The sequence below is a fragment of the Diadema antillarum genome, unplaced genomic scaffold (genome assembly GCF_040938485.1).
Source record: "Diadema antillarum isolate AM-2024a unplaced genomic scaffold, OU_Dant_1.0 seq00000481_RagTag, whole genome shotgun sequence".
In the NCBI taxonomy this organism is placed as follows: Eukaryota; Metazoa; Echinodermata; class Echinoidea; order Diadematoida; family Diadematidae; genus Diadema; species Diadema antillarum.
The window spans coordinates 2597915-2622123 of record NW_027271445.1 but is presented as its reverse complement, the minus strand read 5'-3'; the positions used below and the strand labels follow the sequence as shown (position 1 = coordinate 2622123).

Sequence of the window (24209 nt, the reverse complement as noted above, 5' to 3'; positions counted from 1 at the left end):
CCCACCAGTCCTAATGCTCGGAATTCTTTGAAATGACATTAAATTTGACTTTCATAAGAAACTATATTCATCAATTTCTTCATAGCACGTACGAACCTAGCTCTTTCTTATTTGGCTATAGAGAAGAAGAATTTTTATTAAAAATAACATTATAATTCTGCCCCCTCTCCCTCCCTTCCTACCCCAAGAGGGATGGGATAGTTTAAACAAATTGAGATCCTCACCATTAATGCTTTCAGCCAAGCTTGGTGGAAATCGGTCAAGGATTTATCAAAAAAATATCAATGGTGATGGTTCATGTGCAGTTTTGTTATAGAGTTTATGTTCGATCTTTATACCAATATCGGTGAAGTAAATAATATTCATTAATTTTTATTATTTTCACGGGAACGCATCGTACAAATGTGAAATCATTTACCTTGTGACGTTTGCCCATTTTCCAGCGTGAGGTTTGCACATTTTCCGGTTCCACAAGCTTACATTATAGCACTTATGGGTCCATTAGCACTATGAAGGTACAAACCTACAGCTGTTTCCTTTATTCAGTTAAAGCTTTGGGTCCTACAAGTCTCCGTCAGGATCTACACACACACACACACACACACACACACACACACACAAAACATTAAAAATAACGAAAAATAATACACAGACTACCATTAAAAATTATAATGTCAGTATTGATTACAGGAATTATTGTACAATATTTACACAACAGAAACTGGCGCATAATGCATTTTGGCATACGGAACAAACACACATTCAGATAATACTATAGAAAATTACACATACCTGTTATGGTGAGCTGTATTGGCTACATAGGAATTCCGTAGCGTGTGGTTGGTTTTGCTGAGTGGGTGTTATTTGTGTAAAGAGCGTGTGTGGATAAAGGGTGTCTGTGTTTGGATGTGTGTGTATGTGGGTGGGGGTGGGGGGAAACGTTTAGAATAACGATATCAGATATTCATCAGTACTTCTCAATCATTTCAGTGCACTTATATTACAGATAATAACACAAACAATATACAGCAAAGGAAATTACAATACATAAACAATTCAATTTTCCAATGATTGTGGGGAGGGGAGGGGGCATCAACCACAAATGTAAAAAAAAAAAAAAACAAACAAATTTTACTGCACATGTCACAACGCGTCACAGGGGAGGGTCAAGGAATTCCGTAAGGGGTTGGGGCTTTTATGAAATTTAAGGCTGGTGCACCCCCCCCCCCCACACACACACACAAACACGGAGGGGAGATTTTACATTTTTAGAAGTGAAATCCAAGAAGATTACAAATATTCTTAGGTGTACAAAATATCACTGGAGGGAGGAGAAGGGTCATTTAAATGGTGATTGTGTACAAAGAAATAACCCGTATTAATGATATTAAACGAAGCAAAAATTTCGATCGTGTAAGGCAAGTAATAGAAATAAAGTACGAAGAATTTATAATAAAAATAATCAAAATTTACATGGCAATATTGAAAACGAGTTAATGAAATCTAATTTATTCCAGTGTGAAAATATTCAGCAACCTCCCCGAAAATGTAAGTTCAATAAGTAATTTGAAAGCTTTTGAAAGAATGTTAGAACGTATGGGTTATAATATGGATTTCATAACTATGTTTGAGCTAATCAGTCTGAACTTACTTGTACGTAAACTTGTTTGTGTCACCCTCTTTTGTAACGTTCGTGTCTAGTGGTTACGTCTATATTCCTCTTCTTTTTTGTTCTTAGTATTGTGTTTCTGTATGTTGTAATGCATTTCATAATGTTATGTTCGTTTTTATTTTTTGGTTGTTGTTAATTTGCTTTAATTGATTAGTTTACTGTTGTTCTGTTTTGTTGTTGCTGTAACACTCTATTCACGGCCTCTCTGAAAAACAGCCTCACCTGGCTAATCAAGGGCATTTTATCCCGTGATTAAATTAAATAAAACAAACAAACAAACAAATAAAAAAAAATACAGCATTCATGCATAATAATGTACGGCAAAAAGAAGGCCTCATGTAGTCTGGTTTGAAAAATGAAAGATATAACAAACATTTTTCTTTTTTTTAAGTAGAGAAATGGATATCCATATTATGTCGACATTACATCATATAAAGGTATTCATCTTACCATGTAGAGATTCTTTAAAAAAACAGAAGTCTTAATGGCGAAATAAATGATCACATGCCAAGTCGACTTAAAGATACATATACATGCATTACACGTGTAGCTCTATGTTAGATCGTCATGGCAACATGATTATCATTTTACCAAGTTAAAAATGAACCTTTATCGAAGCTTTCTGATGAGGAACAGGTACAACAAACAAACAAACATCTCACTGTATGTGGGTGCCTCGGCCACCATGACCCTTTTCCCAAACATTAATGACATTGCATACAAAATGTGTACGTTATCTGAAGCCTCCCACCCCAAACACGACATTCTTTGATTAAAACATAATACCTGTGGAGAAATGATTGCATTGCTGATTGTGATTTTTAGAATGCTTGATAATAATTCTAGAGACTTACACACACACACACACCAAAAAAAAAAAAGAAAAAAAATAGAGCCCTTTCAACTCACTTGAAATCAAATTCATATCACATTTTAGTCATTTTTATTTAATGCACGCAATGCCCGTCTAGGTTGTAGAACTAGTATGAAACTGGAGATAGATAGATAGATAGATAGATAGAGAGAGAGAGAGAGAGAGAGAGAGAGAGAGATAAAAAGAAAGGGAGTGGGTGAGTGGGCGGGGGGAGGGTGGGAGAGAGAAAGGTTTAGGAAGTTGCAAAAAGGAGATGTAATCAGGATATACAAAAACATATTAAGAACTGAAACTAACAAGCTTCAGCTTAATTTTAATTCAAGGCATAAATTTATCAGAAATTATCACACTGACTGGTGTATAATAACCGAAAGATATGTTACATAATATCATAATGATATTCTGTCTTCAAATTGTGTTATGTTGAAAATTTATCACATTACGGTAACTGTAAAGTAAAAATCATATGAAATTCTTTTAGTATTCAACCTTATCAATGAATTATATACCTTTGGTGTGAGTTATAATGTGAACACAGAACAATCATAAAATAACCTGTACAATACAAGTACCACTTGAAAACTTTAAACAACCAATCTCAAGATGAATCTACTTGTTAAATGAGGCATTTACACTGCTCCTGTAACGTTTAGTCCTGGACTTGATATCCCTGAGTTTGTTGCTATGACTTAGGGCTCTGTAGCTGCTCTCTGTCGGCGGGAACCAGTCTGGAAATCTCGTAAAGAGTGAGGCAGCGAACCGAAGACATAACTGATCTCTTCTATCACAGAGGGAAGTGATGTTGCACATCACACAGGCCTCCTGATATGATTCATACCTATTACCCAAGATTATACTCAGCACTCTTTTTTTGCACCATTTCGATGGCGTTACTTTGTGTATTAGTATTGTTATGGATGAGTAGAACACCGGTACAAAATACTCGAGGACTGGTCTGATGTAGCTAGTGAAGATGGTTAGTAGGTCTTCAGATGGCGCCCTGTATCGTTTCATAACGCGGAGTACGTAGAGCTTCCTTGCAGCTCGCTTGACAATGTCGTCGACATGCAAATCCTAACGAAGATTACTTTGAATAGGAACACCAAGGAGCTTGACCTTGTTTATCATTTTCTTCCAATACATTGTCGTTCAGCTTAAGCTTGAGGGGTGGGAGTGGTGTTTTGGTAAACGTGACACGCATCACTTTACATTTTAAAGGGATGAGATTCATGTCCTCTTCGGCACACCACTTGCTGAGTTCCTTGAGTGTGTCCGGGACAAGACTTGCAGAGTTGCATTTCTTATTCTCAGCAATGGTCACGTCATCTACGCATTTCCAATGCTCTTCTAAAGGTGTCTGCTGGAGTGGATCGTTGATCATTGCGAGGAATACATGTATAAAACATGATTCAGGCTTCTACATTTGTCTTGGTTAATGTTGGTTTCTTCATATATGACGAGCTTGCTTCCTAAAGGCACTAAATCCATTGATAATGATATATTTAACGCTTTGGAAGCAAGCTCTTCATATGTTCATTTTGCATTCTCGCCATTATAATAATGATTATAATTATTTGTCACCTTATTATCGATATTTTGACTCACCTCCTCTGCAGATTCAAGATCTGGTCTTGGATTTTGAGATTATTCAGGACGATTCCCACTATCAGTCCTCGATGGGAGATGACTTGGCCAGATGGGTATTTGATATGCCACGTCTTTCGAGCTTCAGTCTGGCATGTCTCTACTTGCCTGATGGTTTCCTCTCAACAGCCGTCACTTCTGCATCATCATGCCAGGTATGTAATCTTTTGATGTAATGTGTCATTCGCTGTTGGAAGTGTAGTAGGCTTTAAACATGTAGACTACAACGGTAACTGAGGGAGCAACTTGTTAACTTAAACTTAACTCAACTTTATTTGTGGACGGCCTAACTTGATAATCATTTGAGGCATGCTAATGAAACTTTGCATGATGTGTGTATGAGTGGACGAAGTTTTGCCTGTCAAATTTTGCTCGAGGTTAAAGGTCAAAGGTCAAGGTCAAAGTCTTAGAATTCAACTTTCCCCAGTATCTGTACAATGCCTGAATGCATTAATTTTTCATAGTATTAAACTTGGTGTTTACATGTATTACCAGGGATCATGAGGTTAAAGGTGGAAACTGAAGTGAAAATATATATATTTTTTTCTCCATACTTCAGAAATGGTTTAAAGTATCCTCATGAAACTTCTACTATTATAATACTCGAAGTTGTTGTTGTTGTCGCGGCCTTATGTATTTCCTCTTTTATTCCGGCGTTGCTGGTTTTTCTATCTCCTCCCGAGCCGTCGGCTCCGGGCAGCTGCGACCGGTGCCGTCGGCCGCAGGAGAGTATCCTGCATCGAATGGCGCGGGTTCCGTCCCCGCTCCGCCTCCGTGTCGACGTCGAGGACGAAAAAGAAAAATTAATAAGATAGATGCATAATGCATTTTTGTGCGTGACGAAAGAGCCGAGCGTTTTAATATTCACCGAACCTGCGCTGGCCTCCTACTTTCTCGACCGTTCATCTTTTAGCTTGCAGAGACAGTGGGATGCTAAAGATGATGGATGCAGCGAAATCTCTGACATCTCCCGGTGGCGTGTTTTTTTTAGACGGCGCAGATTGGGGAAACTAAAAATCTATCGGGGACCCTATCCCTAAACCTAACCCTAATCCTAATCCTAACCCTAACCATCAAACCCTAACCCTAACCCTAACCCTAACCCTAACCCTAACCCCAACCCTAACCCTAACCCTAACCCTAACCATAGCCAAAAACCCTAACCCAACGTTTTTCCCATAGGTTTAACACGCGCCATGCCCCAATCTGTGCCGTCTTTTAAAAAAAAACGCCTCCCGGCGGACGCGCACGCACACACACAATGTACCTCACAGTACTCTACACACTCTACACTGTGTGTATAGTTCTGCGATGTACCTTTGCCTCCGTCTCTTACGTGTATGTAATGTATTGACGATGGTTACACGAAGCACTACAATTATCTGCGTGCGCGTGATATGGACTACAAGGGCATATATCGCCATTGGCGTCCCCAAATGAAAACAACGAACGTTGTTATATCATTGTATTTTGCACAACTGTAGAATAATATGCAGCTCAGGTACGTCATTTAGTTTGCTCGCCGTTTGCTCTCAAGTCCGATGTCATTGTACGCAGACTGTTTAGGACGGCTAAATATATTTGCCGATCGTACCCTTCCATATCAGATTACACGCGCAGCTGTGTCCATTCGTTTACGGCAGAGCTGCTATAATCACACATATTCATAAGATGAGCAGACGTAGGGGAAAACCTCGCTTTGCCGACCGCCAATTTTTAAAATTACAAGTGGAAATAGAATGTGTGGTTCTATGGTCTATCAAACCAAGTTTTTGTGACAAAAATAAAAAAAAGAGGGAGCAAATGAAGACGAATACATATTCTTCTTTCTTTTGTAACATGAGGAAAATAGAAAAAAAGAATACGAGGTCGTGAAACCCTACTCCCACTTGTGCCTATTAAACCTAATGACTATGATCTCCCCCTCCCCAAATAATAATACTACTACTACTATTACTACTACTACTAATAATAATAACAATGATAATAATAATAATGATAATAGGAATAATAATAATAATAATAATAACAATAATAGGAGCAATGATTGTAGGCTTAATATTAATTATGATAATGTACAGTCTGAAGCAGATGATGGTTCTATGATATATCAAGCCAAGTTTTGGTGATTAAAAACAAAAAGGAGGGAGCAAATGAAGACGAAAATATCTTATTTTTCTCTCATAACGTGGGAAAAAGAAATATGAAAAAAAAAGCAAACAAACCGAGGCCTTGAGACCAACTGTGGATTCCCGCGGGTGCCTGCGTGGATGCAAGAGCAGGGGATAATCAAAGTCATAGTGTTAATATCTTCCCGTTTCGACGGGAACAATCTGTGGGCAGAACTTTCGGGGAATATCATTTGCGTTATCGGTAATTTTCCCTGAATGTTTCTGTTTTTTGCCCTGCGGAGGTGGAAATGTGTGTGTGTGCGTGAGGAGGGGGGGGGGGGGGGGGGGGAGGGGTGAGGGGCAACAAGACAACTGTTGGACTTCAACGGGTGCAAATAACCCCTCGAAACTCAAGTTCTATAATAAAAGCAAGTAGTGGCGGGAATGATCCCTACCAATGGACCGGATCGCCGGGCACATACTGCAAAAATGTATTATTAAATTTCTGGGAAGGGTGGTCATTTAGAAGACAGCACAATTAACGAATGAATGAGAAGACTTTTCTTTTTATTCTTTCAATAAAAATGTGCAAAATCGTATTATGAGAAGAAAAAATAAAACCCCTCAGACCCGTGGATTTCCACGGGTGCTGCTAGTTGTACATTATAATATACATGTAGACCCATTCTGGTTCGTTGAGGGCAACAGACAAGTTTCGGTTACACGGCGCAGCCATGAGGTCTCGCTTCGGTGTCTCCGCCTACCCCCAGCACCCCCCCCCCCCACTTCCGCCCACCCCCAGGGCAGCAGACACAACTGAGCAGACAGTACTGCACACGTGCGCGGATGCATTGCGACTATCCGTGCGCATGCATCAGGGGGGGGGGGGGGGGGGGCAGGCGTGAACACCGCAGTAATGGCGCTGCCCTAGAGGGCCATAATACACAACACGCCTCTCAGAATCGGTCTATATAATACTGCCTGTCAATTATTTTCTGGGGAATTTTGATGTCATGCAGTCATGTATCGAGGATTAAAATGCTGAAACGTATTCCCAACAAGTTGATCTTAAAAACAATTCATCCATCCAAATTGTAATATCAGTTCAATGTACTGAGTGGCCCTCATTTATACATTTTTTTCTTTTTTTTTTACGTAGGTCACTCTTTTCCATAAACGCAATTATTTTGAATAATTGTTAGTTTCATTAAACGCTTTAAATGCATTAAACCATACAGTTAGTGATACACTTCTTGTGAATTATACCCTTCTTTTGCTCTCTTTACTAAAATGGTATCCTGGAATACGACAGAAGGGAGATGCTGTTTTCATCAAACCTTAGTAAAAAAAAAAAAAAAAAAAAAAAATCACTTGACATCCGTGGCTTGGAATGCAAAAGTTAAATAAATGCTCCATTCTTTTCATAAACACTGTTCTCATGTATTTTTGTTCCATCCTACATACTTCCTACATAAAACTTTTTTTCTCTTTTTTTTTTTTGATCCTCTCATCACAAAGTGTAGACGCGGTCTGCAGAGGCATTGTGTTTTCGGGCTTACCGTCCACTCTTCTATACTTGAACGACAGGCGGTACTGACACTGACTATATATTTTTTCTTGATCTTTTTATGTAAAATATTTGCTTTGTATGATTCTTTTTTATCCAAGTACGGAAATAAAACAAACAGACAATGGCAGTATTCCAAATATTAAATCACACGTCTTATGATTAAGTGCACTGAAACATTGAATTTGTGGTCGATTTTTTTGTATATCACATTGTAGTAGCCTTTGAGCATGAACATCTTCCAGTCTCAAACTGCAAGACAGTGGTATCGTGGAAATGGACAGAGAATAGATTTTGGTATGATAGAAATCGTTTGACCTTCTTTCCATGACTAAAACATATGTAAACCATCAGGACATTTCCCAGGCTTCTCTATCACTAAGCGAAAACAGTGATCCATGATTTCGAGACACATAAGATAAAAGGCTACATGCGTAGAATCAAAGTCCCTTTTATTGATAGTGAATTTAGTATATTGAACGACACTGTGCTTTTCTGCTGTTTTCTATGTATGAACGAAAATAAAAGCTAGATGTTGACAGTTTCCAGGAAAAGAAAAACAGTGCAACTCGTTTATCATCTGAACAACGCCCGTCTTGAATCTGTTGAATTCGTGAAGTACTTGGGTGTAACCATCACTTCTGATTTGAAGTGGACCCAACACATTAACAATACTGTCAATAAAGCTAATAACGTCCTTGCATTTCTAAGACGCAATTTTCTCTTAAAATCCGCTGATGTCAAAGCCGCAGCTCACAAAACATTGGTTCTACCAATTGAAGAGTGTGCTTCCTCTGTTTAAGATCCATTTTCCGAGAACCTAATCCCCAAAGTGGATCTATGGTCCGTAGAAGAGTTGCCAGATTCACTTTGAAACGCTACCAAAATACCTAAGGTGTCACTATAATGCTGCAAAGGCTTGATTGGACCACTCTGGAACAGGCTAACAATTATGCACAAAATACACAATAAGCTTACTCATCTTCCGGCACAGGACTATAATATCACAAGGTTACTCAGTTGACAAGAGTTGACACCCAACCACATTCCTATCCTATACCACACTCGAAAACTGAATCACATCGCCATTCGTTCTTTCCGATAACAGTAAGGAGCTGGAATTCTCTGTCCTTGAAAACCGCTGCAGCGCCATCTGTGGGAGCATTCCGTAACCGGCTAACGGTTCATCACACTGGCTAGTCTGTCTTTGTTCTCCATAATGTGTGCTTGTAAATATCTTTAAATAAGCAGTATTACAATGTAAATAACAGTCTGCAAGAATCTTCATCTTATTGAAAGATGCAGACTTAACCAAGAGAAGAAGGAGAAGGAGAAGACATGATTAAAGTTTGTCCGTAGATTGTTTTCAGTGGTTTTATCATGTGTCTTAGGATTGGAATCTATACACATGTACACAGATGACGATGAAAAAAAAAAATATATATATATATATAAATTTATTGGACAACATCAATAGCAGCCCGCAGGCTGAATTGCAGACATTTTACGTGAGTGAGTGTGAGAACATTGAAGTATGATATAGAAAAACAAAGATACATAAAAAAAGAAAAAAAAAACACACACACACAAAATATATTAGGGTTAAATATTGCACAATGAAAGCAAATAACATGAATTATGGCCATGTCATGTACCTCCATATGTGTATCTATTGCAAAGTATAAACTTGATGACAAAAACATACAAAAGACTAAACAAATCAAATCAAACCTACGCCAATAATGAAATCAGATGCTTAACTCATTTTGCTCGTTGTACATAATGCACTTAAAATGACCGTGAAAACTGCAGGACCAAGTGTGAAGCTGGGGAGAAGAGAGAGTGTGTGTGGAGAGGGAGATACTAGTAGGGAGAGAGAGAGAGGGAGAGAGAGAGAGAGAAAGAGAGGGGGAGTAAGGGAGAGAGAGAAAGGAAAAGAGGGAGACGGGGAGAGAGAAAAGTGGGGAGAAATGTTTCAAAACTAAATTGACACCTGAAACAAACTTCCGAATTACATATCGTTAATTATTACGCTGAGAATAATTCTTTACAATAGAACACTAATTCGTTTACACTATAATCCAAATTGCAATAACATTAATAAGAGGAATATAATCATATGCAACCATTTATCATAAAATGCCGTTAGAAATATGCGAAAAGTTTGTGATTACTGAAGAATAAGCATCCATCCCGCATTTATAAATCGGATTATTATATATGAAAAATACATCCCGTTCAAGTTTCAGCTGCCCCAACCCCAAATTAAGGTCACCATGGCATGCCAAAGGAAACACACACACACACACACACACACACACACACACACACACAAATCCAACTGTATGTGGGTGCCTCGGCCACCGTGACCCTTTTCCCAAACATTTGACATTGCATATAAAATATTTGTACGTTATCTGATCCTGCCACCCCAATCACGACATACTTTGATTAAAACATAATACATGTGGAGAAATGATTGCATTGGTGATTGTGATTTTTTAGAATGCTTGATAATAATTCTACAGACCTACAAAAAAAATAAAAAAGATTAGAGCTTCTTCAACTCACGCGAAATCAAATTCATATGATATTCTAGTCATTTTATATAATGCACGTAATGCCCGTCTAGGTTGTAGAACATAGTATGTAACTGGAGAAAAGAGAGAGAGAGAGAGAGAGAGAGAGAGAGAGAGAGAGATAAAAAGAAAGTAAGTGGGTGAGTGAGGGGGGGGGGGGAGGGTGGGAGAGAGAAAGGTTTAGGAAGTTGCAAAAAGGAGGTGTAATCAGGATATACAAAAACATATCAAGAACTGAAACAAACAAGTTTCAGCTTAGATTTGATTCAAGGCATAAACTTATCAGAAATTATCACACCTACTGGTATACAAGAACCGAAAGATATGTTACATAATAATTGATATTTAGTCTTCACATTGTGTTATATTGAAAATTTATCACATTACGGTAATTGTAAAATAAAAAATCATATGAAATTCTTTTAGTATTCAACCTTATCAACCTGCAACTTATCAATCTGAAAAAATATTCAAATGTCTCTGAATTATATACCTTTAGTGTGAGTTATAATATGAACACAGAACAATAATACAATTACCTGTACAATACAAGTACCACTTGAAAACTTTAAAACAACCAATCTCAAGCTGAATTTACTTGTTAATTAAGACATTTACACTGCTCCTGTAACGTTCATTCGGGCACTTGATCTCCCTGAGTTTGTTGCTATGACTTAGGGCTCTGTAAGCTGCTCTGTGTTGGCGGAAACCAGTCTGGAAACCTCGCATAGAGTGAGGCAGCGAACCTCAGACACAACTGATCTCTTCTATCACAGAGTGAAGTGATATTGCACATCACACAGGCCTCCTTTACATATTATGATTCATACCTATTACCCAAGATTATATGGAGCGCCCTTTTTGAACCATTTCGATGGCGTTACTTTGTGTATTAGTTAATAGTATTGTTATGGATGAGTAGAACACCGGTACAAAATACTCGAGGACTGGTCTGATGTAGCTAGTGAAGATGGTTAGTAGGTCTTCAGATGGCGCCCTGTATCGTTGCATAACGCGGAGTACGTAGAGCTTCCTTGCAGCTCGCTTGACAATGTCGTCGACATGCAAATCCTAACGAAGATTACTTTGAATAGGAACACCAAGGAGCTTTACCTTGTTTATCATTTTCTTCCAATACATTGTCGTTCAGCTTAAGCTTGAGGGGTGGGAGTGGTGTTTTGGTAAACGTGACACGCAAAATCACTTTACGTTTTGAAGGGTTGAGTTTCATCTCCGCTTCGGCACACCACTTGCTGAGTTCTTTGAGCGTGTCCGGGACAACACTCTTGCAGAGTTGAATTTCTTATTCTCAGCAATGGTCACGTCATCTACGCATTTCCCATGCTCTTCTAAGGTGTCTGCTGGAGTGGATCGTTGATCATTGCGAGGAATACATGTATAAAACATAATTCAGGCTTCTAAATTTGTCTTGGTTAATGTTGGTTTCTTCATATTATGACGAGCTTGCTTCCTAAAGGCACTAAATCCATTGATAATGATATATTTAACGCTTTGGAAGCAAGCTCTACATGATGTTCATTTTGCATTCTCGCCATTATCATATTATTATAATTATTTGTCACCTTTTTATCAATGTTTTGACTCACCTCCTCTGCAGATTCAAGATCTGGAAATGATGTTTACGAGCATTCAGGACGATTCCCAATATCAGTCCTCGATGGGAGATGACTTGGCCAAATGGGTATTTGATATGCCACGTCTTTCGAGCTTCAGTCTGACATGTCCCTACTTGCCTGATGGTTTCCTCTCAACAGCCGTCACCTCTGCATCATCATGCCAGGTATGTAATCTTTTGGTGTGCATTATGTAATGTGTCATTTGCTGTTGGAAGTGTAGTATGCTTTAAACATGTAGACTACAACGGTAACTGATTGAGCAACTTGTTAACTTTAAACTTAACTCAACTTAATTTGTGGACGGCCTAACTTGATAATCATTTGAGGCATGCTAATGAAACTTTGCATGATATGTGTATGAGTGGACGAAGTTTTGCTTGTGAAATTTTGCTCAAGGTTAAAGGTCAAAGGTCAAGGTCAAAGTCTTAGAATTCAACTTTCCCCAGTATCTAAACAATGCCTGAATGTATTAATTTTTCTTAGTATTAAACTTAGTGTTTACATGTATTACCAGGGATCATGAGGTTAAAGGTGGAAACTCAAGTGAAAATATTTTTTTTTTCTCCATACTTCAGAAATGGTGCAAGGTATCCTCATGAAACATAGTACATTACGTATAGACCGATTCGGGTTCGTTGAGGGCAGCAGACAAGTTGCGGTTACACGGCGCAGCCATAAGGTCTCGCTGCCGTGTCCCCGCCTACCCCCCAGCCCCCCCCCCCCCCCCCTTCCGCCCACGGGGCAGGCGTGAACACCGCAATAATGGCGCTGCCCGTGCTGATAGAGGGCTATGATACACAAAACGCCTCTCAGAATCGATCTATATAATACTGCCTGTCAATGATTTTCTGGGGAATTTTGATGTCATGCAGTCAAATGTCAGGTACGGAGGATTAAAATGCTGAAACGTATTCCCAACAAGTTGATCTTAAAACCAATGTATCCATCCAATGAAATTGTAATATCAGTTCAATGTACTGAGTGGCTCTCATTTATACAAGCTTTTTTTTTACGTAGGTCCCTCTTTTTCATTAACGCAATTATTTTTGAATAATTATTAGTTTCATATAAAGTATGCATTTTTTGTAATACATTGACCGTTTTGAATTTGTGTAAGAACAAACATATATATATATTTTTATAACATGTCATTTCATTTCATTGAAAAAAAAAGAAACACAAATGAGACCTAGGTCAAGGAAAGTAAACTCTCAAAACATTCGTGACAGTCTTGTCATGTCCTTTCATTTCATTTTCTTTTTTTTGCCAGTCAATTACCGTCTCAAATTGCCAAGATGTTATTTAGACCTATTTGGAGAACCATGCGATATTGCGGAGGCATACCAGTTGCCACAGCGTCGTTTGTAGTTTTCTGTTTTTGTTTTTATTTCTTTTACAGATCAGGGAACTTTGCTTTGCCCCTTCCGAAATATACTCCAGCTTAGTCTCAGAGTCAGGAGCAGCAAACTTGGCTGAATTTCTGTGTTGTCTGCCCAATCTTACACGTGCCGATCTCAACTGGGTTGAACTGCCAAAGACATTCTTCACGACAATTTCCTCACAGGCTTCTCGCTGTAAAGTAAGAATCAGTTATTGTAATCTGCTCACTATTTGTTCAATGTGAGGGAGGGGAGGGGAGGGGAGGGGAGTAAATCACAACTGTCTTGGAGTTGATATTACAATTCATTGCAGAAAGTGAAGCCGTTGAGGGGGCAATGATGTTTTCAGATAATATTTTGTCTGGCACAGTGATATTAATCACACAAGAAAATTCAAAATAAGAACATCATAATTATTTGAAGCATCATCATCATATATCACATTAATTTCTATCATTGCCCATCCGACAATAATTACGTTCAGATGACAAGCCCTAAACTAGAAGTTAACTTCGACGTGCGTCCACACTACGACGTTAAATTCCTGCCCCTTTGAGTGCGTTGATTTTTGTGTCCAGACAGCCGGCATGCCCGGGACTCGTGGTTAGAGCGCTATCCATAAGATTTCTCGTGGCTCTTAATATCGAGCTAACCTCGAGGTTAGCTAACTACGAGTGCGTCTTCACGGTCCCTAACTACGAGCTTAACATCGAGGTTTCCTATCCTCGAAGTTAACCCTAACCAGGCCGGGCTTATTTGGGTGTTCTGTGGCCGGGGAGGGGTTGATTCAAACCCCCCCCCCCCCCCCCCGAGATCTCGGCCGTCGATCGCGCAATCGCCATGATATTTGGCACGTGCATTACCTTTGGCGTAATCTACCAAGCTATACATAAAGAAATGGAAATTTTCATCATAATAATTAATTATGCTAGTATATGCATAAAATCATACATTTTGCTCTAAATCAGAAATTAAAGCTCCTAGAATCCTAATTTATGGTGGAAACATTCTTTGTAGCATTCCTAACGATGTACTTGAGAAAAAAATTTGGTATCAAAATCAATTTCTTATGTATTTTCTTGTCTTATGAATTTCTTATGTATTTCCTTGTTTTTCGGCCTCTTGTTTTATCATTTTATTTCAGCGAAATTTATGACAGAACCTATTTCAAGCATAATTATGCTAAAATTAATTAGTTTCAGCCTAAAAAAGTGAAAATAATCATATCTTTATGAATAAGAAGAGAAAACTCCATTTGCATAGACTTTATACACAAAATCACGTTTTTGAGCCATTTTCGGTCTGACAGGCATGTATAAAATGTTATGCAGCGTCGTAACGGTATGCGCGATTTTCGCGAAAATGGTGTCAAAAGATGCGCGAGACTTGAAAGTAAAAAGTCAGCGAACGGCGTGGTCAAAAAATTTCGCGTGGCGGAGTAGTCGCGAAAAATGTCGAGGGGGGGTTGATTCAACCCCCCCCGGCCTTTTTAGGGTTAAGGTTTGTCGTCTGAACGTAACTAATGTAGCCGTACTTTGTAACAGGTCTTTTGACAGGAAAACTGTTGAAATGACAAATGATATTTTCTGCAGTGGAGGTGGTTTCGCCATTCCTTATTAACAAGTAGGGGAGACCAAGGAGACTTGAGCCACAAGGAGAGTTGATCCACCCCCTAAATCTCACACTTGCACTTTAGATAAAAAGTTAAAACTCCCTCTGCTGGTAGTGTACAATATAACTTTCTTTCCAGTTAAGTCAGCAAGATCCATGGTAACTCATGGGAGATTTTGTGAAAGGAAAACCAAATATCGCGCTGAAAAGTGGATTTGAGAGTTAGAGGTAAGACCCTTCTTATTATTCATATACTAGCAGTTACTTTGGTCGCAATATGGGCAACGCGTAGCCTCTGCATTGTTGGTTATTTCTGATGTTTTTGGTTAAATATGATGCAACTGCTCTAGTGGTAGTTAAGTCACATGCAAAAACGGCCGACCTTTGGAGAGTTGAGCCACACATCATGAGGAGACATGATCCATGGCTCAACTCTCCTTTTACCATTATCTTATTTATACAAATATTTACTTTTCTTTCAGACAATGCCACAAATACACAAAAGGACATCAGACCGTGGGAGTGATCCATGATTGCTCCAGCGAGGAGCAAAAGCAGTCGAAGAGTTGAACAGTGTTCGAGCTGCCGCTCAAGCATTTGGTGTAGATCGAATGACACTCAAGAGATACATGGATAAACAGAAAAATGACCGTTTTTGTATAGGGTTCTTTATACATTGTAGAACCCTATACAAAAAGGGTCTATAAAGAATCTTAAATACGGGGCAAGAAGAGGTTCTAATCAGCACATTTTTTCTAAGAGTGAAGGGCACCATCATTTGTTGTGTCATTATTGTTAAAGTTGTGTTGGTTCACACTGCAATCATGGTATTCTGCATTTCGTTGAATCTAACAAATCATTTGTTGAGGTCATTTTGTTATTTTGTATTGTTTTGCCAGGTAGATGGAAGAGTCACTGGTTGGCATTATGTTGTTCATAGGACTACATTTTTTGAGAAGATATTGTTAACAATATGATATCATCGTCTGAAATTTGAAAGGATGTGACTGGAAAAGATGTGACTGTATTCAGGCAATTCTGGAAAGTTTTGTGGCTCCTTGTTGTCTTTAGACGTTGAATGAAACCCCATGGAAATTGAAATTCACAACAAAGAGGATGATACATAAATATCAATAGCATAGCCTGAAGCTGACGTGAGCTAAATGAAACAAATTGTCATGTTAATTTCCACGCACTACAATCTTTATCTCCTGTTCAAGGTTGCATATCTGTTTGAGCGAGCTCTGAAAAGCATTATAAGATCTAAGTAAGGGTTATATCAGTGTTTTAATGTTGTTTTAATATTTTAATGAAGCTGCCAATGGTTTTTGGCTTACTCAATTATTGTCTTCATGAGTAATGATTTCTCAAAGAAGTTATTGTGTTTTAAAGGGTGACACGACATACTCGTATGCTCCGCCGACAATTATTGCTCTGACATTAATATCTCTCCGAAGAGAGAGTGAGCCTCGTGGGTATGATAATGAGTTTTTGGGTCAGAGCAGGGTAAGGATTTGGATTAGGGTTAGGGTTAGGGTAGGGGTAAGGGTTTGTGTAAGCTTCAACATTAGCAATTCGTGCCGGAGCATTTGTCGCCGGAGCATATGTCATGGAAGTGTTTTTAAGTTATTGATTGTCGGCCCCAGGTAGCCAACTCTAAGTCAGAACATTTCGATGACATCATCAATTTGTCTACAACTTGTAAAGCCTATCTTGAAGTTCTTTCTATCTGAAAAAAAAAAATCATAGTTCTCTGTTAGAGTCATTGTATTTCAATTTACAAAATAGTGATATTCGATAAGAACAGCACATTAAATGTATTTATGCGGGCCCATCCTCACGAGATGTACGACTTTCCCACTCCCTAGTACAGTATGGCACAACTCTCCCATGGGTGGCTCAACTCTCATTGCGGGTATGCTCAACTCTCCTCGTCCTACAGGAGACTTGTGCCATTTGACATCTCTTTTTGAACGGGCTCTTATTCTGAAATGCAATCACCTTCCGTATAATTAACAAAACTGGATTATGACATATGATCTTAACTTCCAACCATAAGAAAGTCTTCAGCCCAAAACACAATTAGGGGAAAATATGACAAATTATGTAAAAAGTGGCTCAACTCTCCTAGGTCTCCCCTAAACCCAACCAATATGATACAAGCTATGTTGCTATGAATCCATTTCTTCCAGAGAAATAAGAATCGGTTAACAGTGATAACGATGTGTCCTTTTGATTATCTTCATCATGTTACAGGTGGAGTGCATCACCATCAATGACAAGCCATTAAGATCTTTCCCGAGAGATAATCAAGGATTCATACAGGTATATATTTTGTTATTAGCTTTTACCTTTTTCTCATTCTTTTGTTCTCTCAATTATGAGATTATTAATATTCATATTATGTGATATTCATGAAGTGTAGTTATTGATGGCCTAGCATTACCTTAGTGGGACATCTGAATGGAAGCAGAGAAAAAGTCACAAGAAGAACAGCGAAGAGATTTACTATGGGAATTTTTTTCAAGAATATGACGTCTTATCTTAACCAAGTTCAATCTTATTCAGCAGTACGTAATAGTGAACAGTGAGGAGAAACAAGAGGGAGGTAGAATTAATCTGCTGCGAAAAATGTAGAATCAAGTTAAAGGACATCAGCAATGAACTTTTCACTTTGATCTTATACGATAGGGTCTTTAAGTAGTATCACATATTGATACATGAATGTATTTAATTCCGAGGTAATGTCGGTAATTTTAGCGACAAAAAAAAAAAAACAACAACATCAACAAACTAACCAAACCAAAACAAAGCAAACATCAACCAACTAAACTTAAAGAAATATTTCCAATTCCAACATAATAAGTAATTTGATATGAAGTGAAAGATAAAAAAATGCACATTAGGGGTTGAGGTGTGATAAATGTCTCAAAAGTAGGCCTAATGCTTGATGATTTGTTTTTAACCATTAATCTCTGTTTTCGGGTAAGACGTATATAGGGATGGTAGGCTATCGGGAAGCATTGATACCAACGCGCCTTACATGTCGTCGCTCAAACAATTCACCCTTCGCGAGCTTGCGGCGTACGTTGCTGCCTGCACACGGTGAAGATGAAGTTAGTCATCTAATGTCTGAGGTGCTGCCAGATTCCCGCAAACGAGGATACTAACTTTAATTTTAGAATTGGCAGGCAGCATACGTCGTCATGGATCAATTGTTTCGAGACAATTATGCAACATCGCATATTCACGTAAAATGCAGTGCATAAGTGCTCTGGCGATAAACTTGTTCGGATGTTGCCGCAATACTTTCTATTGAATGAACACCAATGGCAAAGATGAAGGCCCATTGAATACACCGAGCACGGTACGGGCAACGGGCCGGGTTTTTGCAATGGTGTGCCAAAAAGGAACTATGTCTGGTTCTGTTATAAATATTACTTCCCCGCAAATAATTTTGTTAAAGAATTGATCTTCTACTGTTTACTTTGTTGTTCATAATTTAGTCATAGGAATGTTACGAATTTCTTTCGTTTTTAACTGAACCAGACATGGTTCCTTTTGGGGCATCATAGCAAACAACCCCGGCCCGTTGCTCGTACCGTGCTCGGTGTCGACGCGCCCTAAGGGTTCGATAACCACGCGTTGACTAAAACCACATAATGTCACTGATTACAATTTTCTTCAATGGACCAAAAATATGTTCTTTGGGTTTATCGTTATTTTGTTTTTGTTTTTGCCTTACGTTGAAGACTTATCGTTTCTCTACCAAATATCAAAATTTTGCGGCTTTTGACGAAGCTGAAATAGAGATATCAAAGTTTTACTGGACCATTAGCTACATAATAGTTATAATTTTATAGCTTAGTACTGGCACTGTTATTAAGTACAAATGCGGAAATTTGTTTTAGCCTACTTTTGGAAGATTTCGAACTGGGGGGTCTTTCATTTGGATCAGACAAAAATCACCCGATCCTCTACTACCTTGGAAAATTGTCATTCTATTAAATTCTCCTCTCACTCTCTAACAGACACCCAGTGATGACAGCAGCTCAGAAGACGAGCAGCCAAGAAACAGGTCAAGGTTCTGGGCAATAAAACTTCCGTGCTTCGGACGAATCTGAGACAAACAACTAAGGAAGCATGATACTATTAGTTACTATTGATAACTATTATGTTACTCTTCGAGGAGTTGGTTTCTTGAGAGGACCAGGACAAGAAAGGACACGTGCAAGAGGAAGAAATCAATGCAGGAGAGGGCAACAAACCAAGGCTTAACATCATAAAAAGAGGAGACACAAAGTTCTTTGGAATCATCTTCTTACTTATGGTCTTTCTAATATGTCCTCTTTTGTCCTATATGCGGTATCACTATTAAAAGGCTGCGTCTTTCAGCCAGGACCTGGCAGCAGGGATGAGGTTGCAGAGGGCAATCCATCCACCTTCCAGGCAATGAAGCGTGCAATCTGCCACCAAGTGGTCTGCCGTGATCTGTCCATGGAGCTACTTTTAGAGTAGCCCCATGGTGTGTCTTGGAGAATGATAAACCAAGTCCGAATGAGGGAGGGGGGGGGGGGGGGTGGGTGGTCCTGAAGAAGAAAGACATTGAACCAAGATTTAAAATTCGATAACAAAACGAGGAAGGACATTAGTGTCTATACTATGAAATTGCATGAAAACAAAATCTAATGAGGAACCTACGCACTTAACAACCCCACATCAGTTTTGTTTTTAGAGAGCCGCAGTGAGATAAAACATTAACAACAGAAATGTGAGAGCTCTATATTAATTAAACTGAGACGTACTCTTATGTACCGCTGAAAGTTGAAAAACACGCAGAGACTACCAGCTGGAGACACTGCTGACACGTGATAGTACCTTGTTGAGATGTCATCATGCATGGTTGAATGACAAACCTTGTTGGCCAGTCTTGAAGAGACATCTATTTCATGCGTTTTCTCTACTTGTCTTAATTATTTTCTTCTTCATTATAGTGTTTGCAAACACTTTGTATTTGATTCGAAAATAATGAATAACATCTAAATCTGATATGATTTTCATCACAGGATACAGTTAGCAAGAGTACTAGTATAGTATACTGAAAAATAACAATACGCACTCTCTGAGTGAGTACTAGCATGTATAGCAAGCGGTTTATTTGTTTTGTTCTTTCAACTCATATAGGGAAAATGGTATCATTCTCTCTTGTATCTTGTATTAAATTTTAGTGTAGTTCACAGTGAAATAATAATTGTATGAATAGGAATGGATATCGCTTTAATTGTGCATGTGAACATCTGTAATATACTTCTACTGTACGTGGTCTCTTATGAACTATCTATGTTATTGCTCTTACATTGGTTGATGTACAGAATATTTTGATTTTTATACGTTGAATAGTAATAATGAGATGATAATACCCTATGTGGGCATCATGCACTACCAGATTTATCATGCTGACAAAGGTGAATATTGGCAATCCATCCGAAATCAAGTTCTATACTAAACGACACAGACACAGACAGATATACAGACACACACACACAAACATACACACACACACACACACACACGACGACGACGTTCATAACTATTACATTGTGAAGAATAGTAACTTGTTTGGATGACGTCTATGGATTTACTAAGATTCCCATTGCTATCCTCGAATAAGGTACGTACGCAGGTACATCAACATGCTGTTTATACTCACTCCGTCGAAAAACCTATAGATTAAGTCTTGAAATTTCTGTTACAAAATATGTGATTGCGATGCCTATATTCCTCCTAAGTTGTAGGATATTTATTTTAGAATTATTTCGTATTGACTCTTGATCATTTGTTTTATGTATTTTGTACAATATTGCGACTTCAACTGAAAAGAGAAATTCAGATTACTGTTGAAGAGAGTAATTCTGTGTTAACAAAGGAAATTAAAAAAAAGAAACCTTGTAATACGGAGACGTTGAAAAACAAGGGCATTATACCTCGATGATGTATTGTATTGCACATAGGAGCTTTGGCACAATATCATTCTGGCACATAGAACCGGGAATATATCTTATTGTTTACGCTCTAGTCATACCTGACAAAAGTCATCCAATGATACACGAACAAATATTCGTGTAATAAAAACTAATTCGATTAGATTGGTTTTGGTTGTCACCATTGTCGTTGTTATAGACGCTGGCGTTAAAAAAAAATGTATTCGGTTTGGTACGATGAATTTTGTTGCAGGACATATTAATGGTTTCAGGCAGTTTGAAATAGAGCTGCATATGCATGAAAAAAAAATGATAACACTATTGCTGTTTTAGACCGTCTTTCGATATGTAGGGCTATTGTGTGTTCAAAAGGTGTATATTGTTCTGGTGAGACAATTTCGCATTACAATGTGACAGGTTTACTTCACAGCTCGTGGATACCGCATTAATACGGTGAGATTACCGCCCTCTGTAGATAATACTTCATGTCGTATCGATTTTTGAACATCTGATCTATGCCGCGTTAACTAACACTAATGATACAGTTGAGTGGACATCCTTGCTGTCCTTGGGGCTTGAAGCCCACATGTATACCTTCCATTTTGATGTGGTACCGGTCCAACTTCGGGGTTTGGGTTCACTCCTTTGAGAGTGGGTTAACACTCCTGTAGGAGAACAAATTCAATTCGAATCTAATCAATCCGATCAAGTCAACATGATCCTTCTTGATCAGTCTTGTAGAAACAACTCTGTTTCATGTGTTTTATCCACTTTTTTTCCCCTCTTTCTAATGTTTTGTTTTTAAATACATTGTATTTGAGTCGAGAATATTGATTTATGGGCTTCAGGATACAGATAACAAGAGTACAAGTATACTACAAAAAGAAACAATACGCACACTCTGAGTGAGTAGCGAGTATAGCAAGCTATTTCTTTGTTTTATCACTTCAGCTTATCAAGGAAAAATGGTATCATGATTTATAAACATTTCATTAAATACATGTATGCTGTTTTGGATTGTTGTGTAGTTTATGTAAATAGTGTCAGTGATAATTATGATTGTATGAATAGGAATGCATAATCGCTTTGATTATGTATGAGAGCATCTGTAATATACTTCTCATGTATATATGGGACTCATGTCTCATAGTCTTTTATGGTGTATTTCTGTAATTGCTCTTACTTTGCTTCATGAACAGAATATTTTGAATTTCATATGTTGAATTATAGTAATAACATGATTATACCTTGTATAGACCACATGTATGGACGACCAGATTTCTTATGCTATCAAAGGTGAATATCGGCATTCCATCAGGTGTTTTTTAAATTTCTTTCTATCAAAATTAAGTTCTGTATTTCGACACGACACAGACGTAGACAGACAGACAAACACACACACACACACGGAGAGAGAGAGAGAGAGAGAGAGAGAGAGAGAGAGCTATCTTAACTATTACATTGTGAAGAATAGCAACTTGTTCGGATGAAAACCTATTATGCGCTGCCAGTAGACTTACTACGAAAAACATTGCTGTCCCCGAAAACAGTACGTACGCACGTAACTATGTAAACGTGTATCCTGTACTCACTCCATCGTAAAACTTTGTAGATTAACTCTAAGAAATCTCTTTTACGAAATATGTAATTGCGATGCCTATATTACTCAAACGTTGTAGGAAAGCTATTACAGACTTAATTCATTATTGACTCTGGATTCTTTGTTGTTGATGTTGTCGGTGGTTTTGTACAGTATTGTGACTTCAACTGAAAACAGATATTCGAATTATTGTTGAAAGGAGGAATTTTGTGTTAAAAAATGAAAGAAAAAAAAAACTTGTAATACTCGCTGGAGACCTTGAAGAACGAGGGCAGAACACAACGATTATACATCACATTGCACATAGGATCTTCGGAACAGCATTTGTTTGGCACATTGGACCGGGAATTTATTTCATTGCCTATACGTTCTAGTCATACCTGACGAAAGTCTTCCAATGACACCCGGACAAATATTCGTATAATAATGATAATAAAAAATCGAACAAATAGTTGTGTTAAGTGTGGTATAGGATTAATTTCGTTGCAAGACATATTGACGGTATCAGGCAGTTTGAAATAGAACTGCATATGCATGAAAAAAAAAGTTATAGCATTATTACTACTTCAGACTGTCTTTCGGTATGAAGGGCTACCGTGTGTTTAGAAGGTGAACATTGTTGTGCTGAGACAAATTTGCTTTAAATTGTGACAGTAGTACCTCACAGCTCTTAGATACCGCATCAGTGCGGTGACATTGTCGCCTTTTGTCCAGTTCATGTTTATTAATGATTTTTGAACATAATATCATTGCCGCGTTAACATACACTTATGACACACTTGAGTGGACACTCTTTTTGTTTCCTGAAGGTCACATGGATGCCTTTCATTTTGATGGTTTCTGGTCCAGCTTCGGGGTTGGGCTCACTACTTTGAGAGTGGGTTAACACTCCAATATGAGAGCAAAATTCAATTCGAATCTAATCAATCTAATCGAATGATCATGATCTGCTAGAAATTGGTCGCCTCAAAAGCCTAAGAAATGTATGAAATACAATGTATATCTGAACCTGACGCAAGATACTACTAGTATGTTGAAGAGGAGGATTCCGTCTTCACAAGTAAGATCAAACAGACTTCCAATGATAACTCGTTGCTTGCCTTTGCCATCCTCTAGCAATGATTTAGCGATCGTTTTCATGGTTTTAATTTTCTGTGAAAGGAATTGCAGTCTTATCATTTTCTGAGCTCTTCCCCGTCATTCATGTACGATACCTGATGTTGCATGCTGTCGTGGATTACTAGTAGTATAGTGGTTTCTAAGTCTCCTCACCTTTCGAGATTCAAACAGTAGATATACACTTTTTTTGTGCAGAAAGGACAGATATTGTGAAAAGTCGATTAGTTTTATGGAATGTTGTATAAGCGATTGCTATGCATGTGTATATGAAAATAACAGCATAACAGCAGTACAGTTTGTACTGTTATATTGTCATCTTTGTTAGCACTGTGATTTTGTGTGTGTGTAATTTTATGGACTTTTTTACCTTTCACCTTGTCGAGCGTAATTAACACTAGTGTTCGATCTTGACTTACATTTAAAGTTCATGTATAC

At 38.2% G+C, this 24209-nt stretch overlaps 1 protein-coding gene across 1 annotated transcript in view; it reads left to right on the top strand.

Moving 5' to 3' along the window:
* LOC139733523 (uncharacterized) overlaps window positions 1–24209 on the top strand; it is a 666293-nt gene that overhangs the window by 215075 nt on the left and 427009 nt on the right. The gene's annotated exons all lie outside the window — the stretch shown is intronic.